We start from the raw sequence: 10,430 nt of genomic DNA, 5'->3' as shown, positions 1-10,430 counted from the left end.
ACGTTAAATCCACTCATCTGAGCTCAAACATGACGCCGACACAGACTCTTTGACCACAAACTGAAACAAACGACTTCAGCGACTGAACACAGCTGACAGTTGCATCCCACTACCTGCTTACTGCTGAGACAGCAGCCTGACCCGAGGCCAAGCCTCCAAGTGTCGATGGCGCAGCCACAAATATCTGGATTATATCCAGGTGGAGACTTCCTGTTCTGCAGGCTGTCGTCATTTACAGTTTGACTGAGTGCACATTCACACGTACACCCAGCGGGAGGTGGCTGTTATGAAGGGTTTGGTCTGCAGAGACCAAACCAGTTTGGTCTGTATCAGGCTGTAAACATGTTTATTTTAACATAGAAGTCTATGGGGCCTGACTCACTGCTGCCTCTGCTGGACACCAGAGAAGCTGCAGGGTCAGAGGTTCCTCTGGAACACCAGCCTGAGTTTCTTCACAGTGTGGGAAGTTGAAATTCACGAAAACCACTGAATCACGTGGTATTTGAGGTGTGTCGAATGCTTCGTGATGTGAACGCATGCCCTGAGCAACACGCAAGAAAATATTCTGAAATCATAAATATTCATAAACCAGGAAGTTACTGTCTCACCTGTTCACTAACCTTAACCTGGTGTGAGGAAGACGTGGAGGCTGATAATGTCAGTCACGGATGATTGGTGGATGTAACATTAGAACTGCTCCCACCTGCTGGGCTGGCTCAGAATATAAATCAGAGGGCCGACCCGCTGATGGACCACATGATGCATCATCAGCTGGAAAACATCTGTTTGTGTCTCCCAACACACCTCCAGTGACCTCTGACCTCAGCAGCACACTCTTCATCCTCACAGCTTCCTAAAATTCCATCTGTGTGTGTGTGTGTGACACTGAGTCAACCTGCTGAGGATGCCTTCTCGACTACCCTGGTGGGGAGAGCTGAGCACAGTAGCTGGTGTAAAAACAAACAGATGATGTCACCCACGTCATCACAGCCCGACCTATGTGGGCACGCACACGCACACACACACACACATCTTGTGCACTTTTCTGTTGCACTGTTGTGTCTGTATCGTTCTGTTCTGTCTTTTTTGCTCTTAATGCAGTCATGTTGATTGTCTGTCACATGCAGCACCATGGTCTTGGAGGAACGCTGTGTTGTTTGTTTCACTGTGTACTGTACCGCTGCACATGGTTGGAATGACTATATAGCCACTTGACTTGAACATTCCAGATTCCTGATCAGGAATGCTGACCTTCTGGTTTCTTGCTTTAGGACAAAATCAAATTTTGGAAAATAAGCATACCTGTAAGATTTCAGGTGCGTGAGCGATGCCGTCATGGTTCAGCTATGATGGTGCATAGCTGTTCCAATCAGCCTGTTAACTGCACCAAATACCAGCTTATTAATAATAATAATAGTCCTAACTATTGGTTATGCTCACGTATAATGACTCTTGTGCAACACGTCAGGCCACGTGCCAGCTAACAGCTACACCCTCTAAGGTGGTGGAGCTCGCTGCTTGGCAGGTAGGATAGCTCCTGTATGCTAATAAATCTAATCATGATTTAAAACTTGCGGTGGCTGTAGCTCAGGTGGTAGAGCAGGTCACCTACTCACCGGAAGGTTGGTGGTTTGATCCCAGGCTCCTCCAGTCTACATGCCAAATATCCTTGGGCAAAATACTAACCCCATGTTGCCGTCTGATTCATCCATCGGAGTGTGAATCCGAGTGAATGTTAGATAGAAACACTAAGAACTTTAGATAAAGTGAATGGATATGATTGGGTGAATGCACAAGTTGTATAAAGCGCTTTGAGTGCTCAGTGAGAGTAGAAAAGCACTATATAAGAATCAGTCCATTTGGTATTTGCTCACATGATCTTGGACTAAAAGAAACATTTGTTTGATGACCTCCAACATGTCAGTGCCACGTTTGGTGCTTTCTACTTACAGCAGAGCGGCAGATAGGTGTCTGCTCACGACAGGTGAGAGCAGATCCAAATATGCTTTTCAAAGAGTTTTATATTTACAGGTAAAGGCCCTGCAGAAATCCAGAGAAACCCAACAATGATTGCCTATGAGCAGCACCTGGAAACAGTGGCAAGGAAGAACTCCCTTTTAACAGGTAGGGACCGTGACTGGTTGGGGGTAGGGGTTAAAGAGAAGAGAGCAGACGGTAAAAAAAAAAAAAGGAAGTAGGTCAGGACCCAGAAATCAAACACCTGGAGCTGTTTGTACCTCCGAGCTAGCAGCACGTTCATGAGCTAGCTATAACTTCTTCAGGTTTCCCTGTAAAGCAGCAGGAATGCCGTTAAGTACGAGCGGGCTGTCAGTTTAGGTTAGCCGACACAGAAGACGCGGGCCCACCAGGTCGGTCTGTTCCGCGTGAACAAAACTGAGTAAAAGCATTTATATCGGTGTGCACAAACATCCAGATCTGACTGATAAATGTAAAAAATGAGGTGGACAGAAATCTATCACAGCGTCAGCTAGGCCCCGCCTCTTTCTCTTTCACAGAGTGTGATTAGCAGGTGGAGAATTCTTGATGGAAGGCTGCAGCTGCAGGTGTGGTGAAGCACACAGGTATGCAACCAATTAAACAATTCCCTCGTTGTTCTTGAAACACACGTGTAATATGAAGCGTGGCCACGCTGCAGGTGCAGCATCACGTGCTCAATCTTTCCTCTCGCTGAACATGTGCAGTTCATCATGGAGGTCTGAAAGAAGGCTGAGTGTGAGCCGGGAATGTGATATTTACCTGGATTTATCCGAGTGGGACTTTGTGGAGGGCGGATCGTTGGGTCTGCGGTGCAGTGCCGCTTCCCATGGCTCTGATTAGATGGCATCTCCGCTGCAGGCTCAGCTCTGTTTGGGTTCCGCTGGGAAAGCTTTCTGCTGGCTGCTTACACTGAAACACTCGGCTGTTTAGGGACAGAGCCGAGTTAGCAGTGCCGTTGACATGTAATCCTTCTCATAACAGACTGAAGGATGCGTGTCATCACGTCCACGGGAAGGTGAACGCACTCCAAGAAATGAGGCGGCACTAGGGGCGTGTCAGCTGACTTCCTGCGTTATTTTGAATGACAGCTTTAACGTGCGGCAGCTGCGTGTTTTATACTCGGACTCTTCCCTGATTTGTTCTTTATCAACTTTATCAACCCCTAACCCTAACCCACCTCCAACTGGAGGCGGGGCCCAAACCTTCATCCTAACCCATAGGAGACTCTCCAAATACTACAATAATAGGACGACACCCCCTAGCGGTGCTATGCCATAATAAAGGTTGTTACACACTGCAGCTACAAGCAGCACCGTCATGGAAAAAGAAGACCTCTCGTTCAGGTCTCAGAGTCTAACTCACATCTGCTGTATCTGTATGAAGGAGACGACACAGGGGCTGCTGACTGACAGGCGGACTCACACAGGTGAAGCTGATGAGGGCGGGGCCAACAGTCACAAAGGAAGCAAGACTGCATCCCACTGCAGGTTTCGTAGAGGGGATGGATTTTGTAGTTTTCCAGCTTTTCCTGCCGATAGTAGAAAGTACATACGAGACAGCAGCTCTTGTTTCTAATACTCTGATATCTCGGAGATTAAATGAACAGTTAAACTTCTTTCGCCGGTCCATCCCACTCGATATTAAACCATGCTGTACATCAGGCGTGTCTGTATTACTGCTCTGAGTTGTTTCAATCGGCCATATTTGTGTCGTTTCTGGTCTGCACACACTCGGGTCAGAGTGGATCTGCGTCTGAGCTTCAGACTGAGTGTGTGTGATCCTGCAGACGTGTTGAATCTGCTGCTAATATTCTCCTCAGGCCTGCCTTTGTCTGCTCTCTGCTTAAGAATAAAGTACAGCGGGCTCTTTACAGCCGGGCACGTGACGTTCAAGGGCACCTCGACAATACGTTATGAGGCAGTAAGGAAGTGCTGCTGACCTTGGTATTCGAGCCAACGATCTTACAGTCAGAGAGCGTTCCCATGAAGACGAGCCTGCTGCTGTTTGCTGATAAAGAACGATATCTCAGAGCGCCGCGGTGTGTCAGCAGATTTCTGCGGCTCCATGACGAGGACGTTTGTTATCGGGTCACCGGGACGCACAGAGGCAGCATAAACACCACACCGGGAGAAGCCTTAACCCCAGCAGGGGGTCCTGAAATCACACAAAGTCAGTTTCTGTCAGATCGGTAAACACAACAGCAGAGAAAAGCACGGCCTGTGTGCTGTGACACACTCATCTTTACAGGTGTGTGAGGAGAGCCTGTGCCTGGCTGCAGCATGTGACTGAGCCCACCTACACAGATGTCAGCCTGATGTCTGCAGCTGGACAGATGTGGTAGTATAAGTACTCAGATAGGGGGAGGGGAGGTTTGCGATGGCTCAGTGCATTAATCCAGCATGCTGCAGACTGTCTGCGTCATCACACACATGCACACACACACTTTAACCTTCACTCACAAGCCTCCGAGTACTGAACGCACACAAATCAGTCATCATGATAAAACCTCCTGCTCACCCATTTGCTGGTCCTGGGGGTCGTGGGTGTGGCCTCTGTGATTCACGCTCAGGTCCTGCACATGCTCAGTCACACTGGGAGTTGAAAGGCCTGGTCACGCCTTTTATCAACACCTGCAACCTGTGTAAACTTTTTATGTTCAGCTTCATCGCTGTAACCAGGACCCAAACAGGAAGCAACAAAAACACAGTGAAATCAGTGAGGGCGGGACAATCACAAAGGTGGGGAAGAAAAGCAGGAAGTAAAATGCATGACAAAAACAACCTTCAAAGTAAAACAGGAAGTAACCAAAAGAGAAAAAACGGAGTCATGAAGAATAAGCTTACTGACAGAGACAGAAAGAAGAAAACACTAATAACGTTGAGAAGTAATGTTAGTGATTAAGGCCAGAGCGTTACTACGATCTGCTTTATTGTCACTGTAACATCTCACATGTGCAGCCATTGCCAAACAGTTCAGCAGTGATCAGGGTGAGGAGGATGCTGTATGATATGATCAGCCTTTCTGAGGCACAGTAGGGAGGGAGCATCCAGTAACTCTCTGGGCTGTGCTGATGACCCTCCACACACAGGAGTAATATGTTAAAATGGAGCAGTGGTAGGAGGACACCAACAGTCTTTGGGTGGTGTTGTTCTCCACCCAGAGAGACACGTATGTGAGAATGCTGTTTGTAGATTACAGCTCAGCATTCAACACCATCGTTCCCTCGAAGCTGGACAGGAAACTGCAGGATCTAGGACTGAGCAGCTCCCTCGGCAGCTGGATCCTTAACTTCCTGTCTGACAGACGCCAAGTGGTCAGACTGGGCAGCACCACCTCATCCCCCATCACACTGAACACTGGTGCTCCACAGGGGTGTGTACTGAGCCCTCTCCTGTACTCACTCTACACCTACGACTGCATGGCCACTAGAAACTCCAACATCATTGTGAAGTTTGCGGACGACACTACAGTGGTGGGTCTTATTACCAACGGTGATGAGACGGCCTACAGGGAGGAGGTCAGCGCCCTGACCCACTGGTGTCAAGACAACCATCTCACCCTCAACGTCGCAAAGACAAAGGAGTTGATAGTGGACTTCCGGAGGTGCACAGGAGTACACACCCCCATCACCATCAACGGCGCCGCTGTGGAGAGAGTGAGCAGCTTCCGCTTCCTTGGTGTACATCTGGCTGAGGATCTTACGTGGTCAGTACACATAAACAAAACAGTGAAGAAGGCGCAGCAGCGCCTCTTCTTTCTCAGGAGACTGAAAAGATTCGGCATGAGCCCCCGCATCCTCAGGACCTTCTATCGCTGTGCCATTGAGAGCATCCTCACTGGATGCATCACCACCTGGTACGGCAACAGCACCGCTCACAACCGCAAAGCTCTCCAGAGAGTAGTGCGGTGTGCTGAACGGATAATTGGAGGTGAGCTTCCCTCCCTCCAAGACATCTACAGGAAGCGGTGCCTGAGGAAAGCGGGGAGGATCATCAAGGACTCCAGTCACCCCAGCCATAAACTGTTCAGACTACTACCATCAGGAAGGAGGTTCTGCAGCATCCGGTCCCGTACCAGCAGACTGAGAGACAGCTTTTTCCATCAGGCCATCAGACTGCTGAACACTTCATAGACACCTCACCCTCACTACTGGAACTTCAACATTATGCACTCCATACTGTACATTAATGCCACTGTTTTGCACATACCAACCTCTGTATATTTTATATATCTTATTTTATTGTTTACTTTATTTCATTTGTAAAACATGTATATACATACTATATACACACTCAAACACACACACGTAGAAAAACATATTTAGTATACACATTCAGTAATGTATATACCTTTACATAATGTACATATATTTATTACTTTTTAGATTAGCCATTTTTATATTTTGCTTGTTTTACATTATTGTATTTTGCACAACTCTGTTGCTTGTGAAGCTCGCACACAAGAATTTCACTCACATGTACTGTACCAGTGTACCTGCACATGTGATGTGACAATAAAAGTGATTTGATTTGATTTGATTTGATTCTCCCTGATGACCTGTTTCAGCTGTACCTTCTTGTCTACCTGACTGTGCTGGATGTAATGTGTATATAGTGGTCCCTCGTTTATCGCGGAAGTTACGTTCTAAAAATAACCCACGATAGGTGAAATCCGCAAAGTAGCCAACTTTATTTTTTACAATTCTTATAGATGTTTTAAGGCTGTAAAAACCCTCACTACACACTTTATACACATTTCTTAGACAGGCAAGAAGATTTTCACACTTTTGTCTCTTGTTTAAACATCCTCAAAGTTTAAACCTTCGTAGAAAAATAAGTCCAGTATTATATTATAATCCGAAAAATACGGTAACTTCTATCTTCCTTTAGCATGTCCAAAAGTCCAACTTTTTGTGCGATGGTTAGCATCTTCCTCTGCCTTCTGGGTGCTACCGCAGGTGCCTTTGAAGGTGTGAAACATTTTGTCGACATTGTTGTGTTTGTTGAGGAGAAAACTTACAAACATACAGTACAGCACTTCAGAGTCACACTGCTAGCGATCGAAGATGTATGTAAATTTGACAAGCTGAACGCATTCTGTACTGTACAGGAGACACGGCATGGAGGAGATTGTTTGATGATGGTCTACAGCCACAGAACACAATGCGCTGTAATAAAAAAAGCATGCAAAATTGCACAAAAAAATCAGTGAAACAGCGAGGCCGTGAAAGGTGAACCGCGTTATAGCGAGGGACCACTGTAGTCACATTCCATTACTGCCTTACAGTTATGTGGTCACTGTGATACAGAGGCCCTTCAGTAATCTGCATGAATGGAAATGGAAATAAAAACACAATTATTTTTTTCTTCCTACAGCCAGTTTAGTTCAGTTTGTGTGCGCGAGGGAATGACGGAGCAGTGTGCGGCTAGAGGAGTGCAGATATGAAGATTACTTTTTTCCATTTTAAAGGACAAAAACTCCAGAAACATCTGCAAAGACGGTGTGCTACCACAACTGCACAGATGGCATGCTAACACATCTGCACAGATGGCATGCTAACCAATCTGCACAGACTACATGCTAACACATCTGCACAGACTACATGCTAACACATCCGAACAGACGGCATGCTAACCTATCTGCACAGACGGCATGCTAACACATCTGCACAGACCGCATGCTAACACATCTGCACAGACAGCATGCTAACACATCTGCACAGACAGCATGCTAACACATCTGCACAGACAGCATGCTAACACATCAGGTAACAGCAGCAGTGCTGAGCAGGCAGGGTTGAAGCTCCATGTCTCTGCAGTAGCATCAGGGAGTTGATCGCTTCTCTCTGTCAGATATAAACTGAGCAGTTCCATCCCTTTCTTCATGATGGGAGCCGTGCACGCTTACACTTGCATTTCTGTGTGACTGTGGATTTAAATACATGAAACATCAGTATGATTGTTGAGCAGTTTTAATTTAATTGTGCATGTTTGAAGCAGCTTTTATGAGGAATAATTGAAGCCTCTGTTCTTGCTGTGCTGCAGATGTGGAGCTGCTGCCTTGTCCCTCTCATGTAGCTGCTGCTGCTGAGAGCCAGGAGATTATGCCCCTCCTCCTTCAGGCCCATTACCATTTTCCTTTCTTCTTTTGTTTCTGTGTGCCTTCATCTTTATATCAGCAGGGTTTTTACGGATTTAGTGATCAATGTGAGCTGTTCTTCTTGTTCTTCTCCTCTGTGGTCTTCTCTCCAACTTCTACCTCTATTCCTGCACAGTTTCTGTCTTTCAGTCCTTTCTATATAGACCTTAAGCTCCCGCCTCCTCTTGCTGCCATCATCTTTTTCTTTCCACCTCACTTCCATCTTTATTTTTTCTCCTTTTTCATCGTCTAATAACATTTTCTTCCCTGCCTCCTTTCCTGTATCCCTCCATCCCTTTCTCTTTTCTCAGACAGAGGGCCAGAGGCAGAGGTCACACTTTTTAGGAAAGAAGGAGAGAGACTGAGTGAAAGAAAGAAGGAAGCAAGTGAAAGACCAACTACATTGGTGTCTGTCACAGATTTCATCAACAATATGATATGAAACAGGTGTGTGTTGTAAACGACACATGGAGTCTCAGTGGGACTACCTGTTCAAATAAGGGTTTAATAAAAACACAGCTAAAATTTGGAGACAAAGCATAAAGTCATAAAACACAAACTAACAGAACAAGGCCGAGCAGTAGGCTCTAAGAACAACGAGCACACGACCACGAGGGAGGGCGGCTGAACTAGACCGAGAAAAACAGACAAAGGAAGTAAAAATAAATACAAAGCACAAAAGACTACCAAAATAAAACAGGAAGTAACGGAAAAGGGGAACAGTAATGCAGACGTTACACAGAGAGCAGAGGAAAACGAACTCCAAGAGGCAGAACTGAGACTGAGAATAAAATCATGCAGAGAAATAAACTAAAATACCAGAGCTCAGAAGAGAAAAGTTCGGGCAGAAAAGGCGAAAACCAAAAACGAAGTGAACACTCCGATGACCTCGACAGGGCCCCGGCACCAGACGGAGGCTGAGTGCAGCTCCAGCGTCGTCCTGTAGGTGGCAGAGTGAGCTGAGGATCTATTTTAAGCTCAGCTGAGCTGAAGGAAAAGATATTTATAGCTCCTGATCTGTTTACTGTTAGCTGCTGAGGCTTTCACACACACAGAGCTAAAAATAGCCAGCATCCACCCTCTGCAGCATGCCCTCCTCCTTCATGCATCTCCACACAGAGGAAGTGCCTCACACACACACACACACACACACACACACACACACACACACACACACACACACACACACACACACACACATCCCTCAGCCACAGCTGGACTGACGTGATGCTGTTACAGACAGATACATGATTCTGATAGAGTTTCTTAATAAAGGCAGAGATCATAAAGAAATGCATCTGTATACATATTTGTCAGACATGTAGCGAAGCAGCTCGCTTCATCTTCATCATTTCACCTCCTCAGAGGAGCTCTCTGGTTGAAGCAGCCATCATTGGCTCGGGTAAAACTCCTTTGATGATGTTGGTGAAGCAGGCTGAACGCTGCAGCAGCTCGCCGCCTCGTTTCTGCTGAATGCCTGACTCACAGAGTTCATCGGGATACAGAGTGTGTTACAGTGAGCCGCACTGATGTCTCACATCAAAAGCAGCGTGGAAAGGCTCACCCTGTCGGCGAAACATGTGACCCTCTGCTGTTTTTATTCAGTTCATCTGAACTCTTGTGTGTCAGATAAGAAAGAAAAGCACTGCACTCCTTTTATATCACCGCTCTTTACTTTAGCCGCTGAACCTGGAAACGATGCTCTGCATCAGCTCACACTCAGCCTGAAAGCAGGAAGTCCCCGACGGAGAGCTGCCGACGCTCCGGGGCGTCCACACGATGATTGTTTCACTCTCACTGGCTGATTTCAGTTCAACTGTCAGAAAATACACAACAACACAATAAACTCAACACTGAGACAGAAAGAGGCAAACACACACACACAAATATATACAATAATACACACACACAGACACACACACAGTTACACACACACACACAGTGGTGTGAGATGAATACTTGTAAACAGGCAGGGTGCACAGGCAAGTACACACATTCTTAACTAGCAGTACACAGACTTGTGTTAGTTGAAGTACTGATTCAAGTAAAAGTCAAAGTACAGGTAGTGCAAAGCTAACTGAAACTCCTGCTAATAGAATAAAGTAATATTACAACACGGGAGTTTTTTCTTTTACTTTGCCTCCACCATAAACAGAAATCAGCCGTTACAGCGCGGTGTAAGAAGGTGGAGGAGCTCTCAGTGGCTGTAGTGGAACAGTGTGAGGCCGCGACCAGCTGACCTGTTCAGCAACACAAAGTTACAGTCAGCGCGGCCCTTATGTTTAAATCCAACT

Source organism: Pelmatolapia mariae, linkage group LG2, assembly GCF_036321145.2.
Source record: "Pelmatolapia mariae isolate MD_Pm_ZW linkage group LG2, Pm_UMD_F_2, whole genome shotgun sequence".
NCBI classification, from domain to species: domain Eukaryota; kingdom Metazoa; phylum Chordata; class Actinopteri; order Cichliformes; family Cichlidae; genus Pelmatolapia; species Pelmatolapia mariae.
This window is presented reverse-complemented; position numbering follows the sequence as displayed.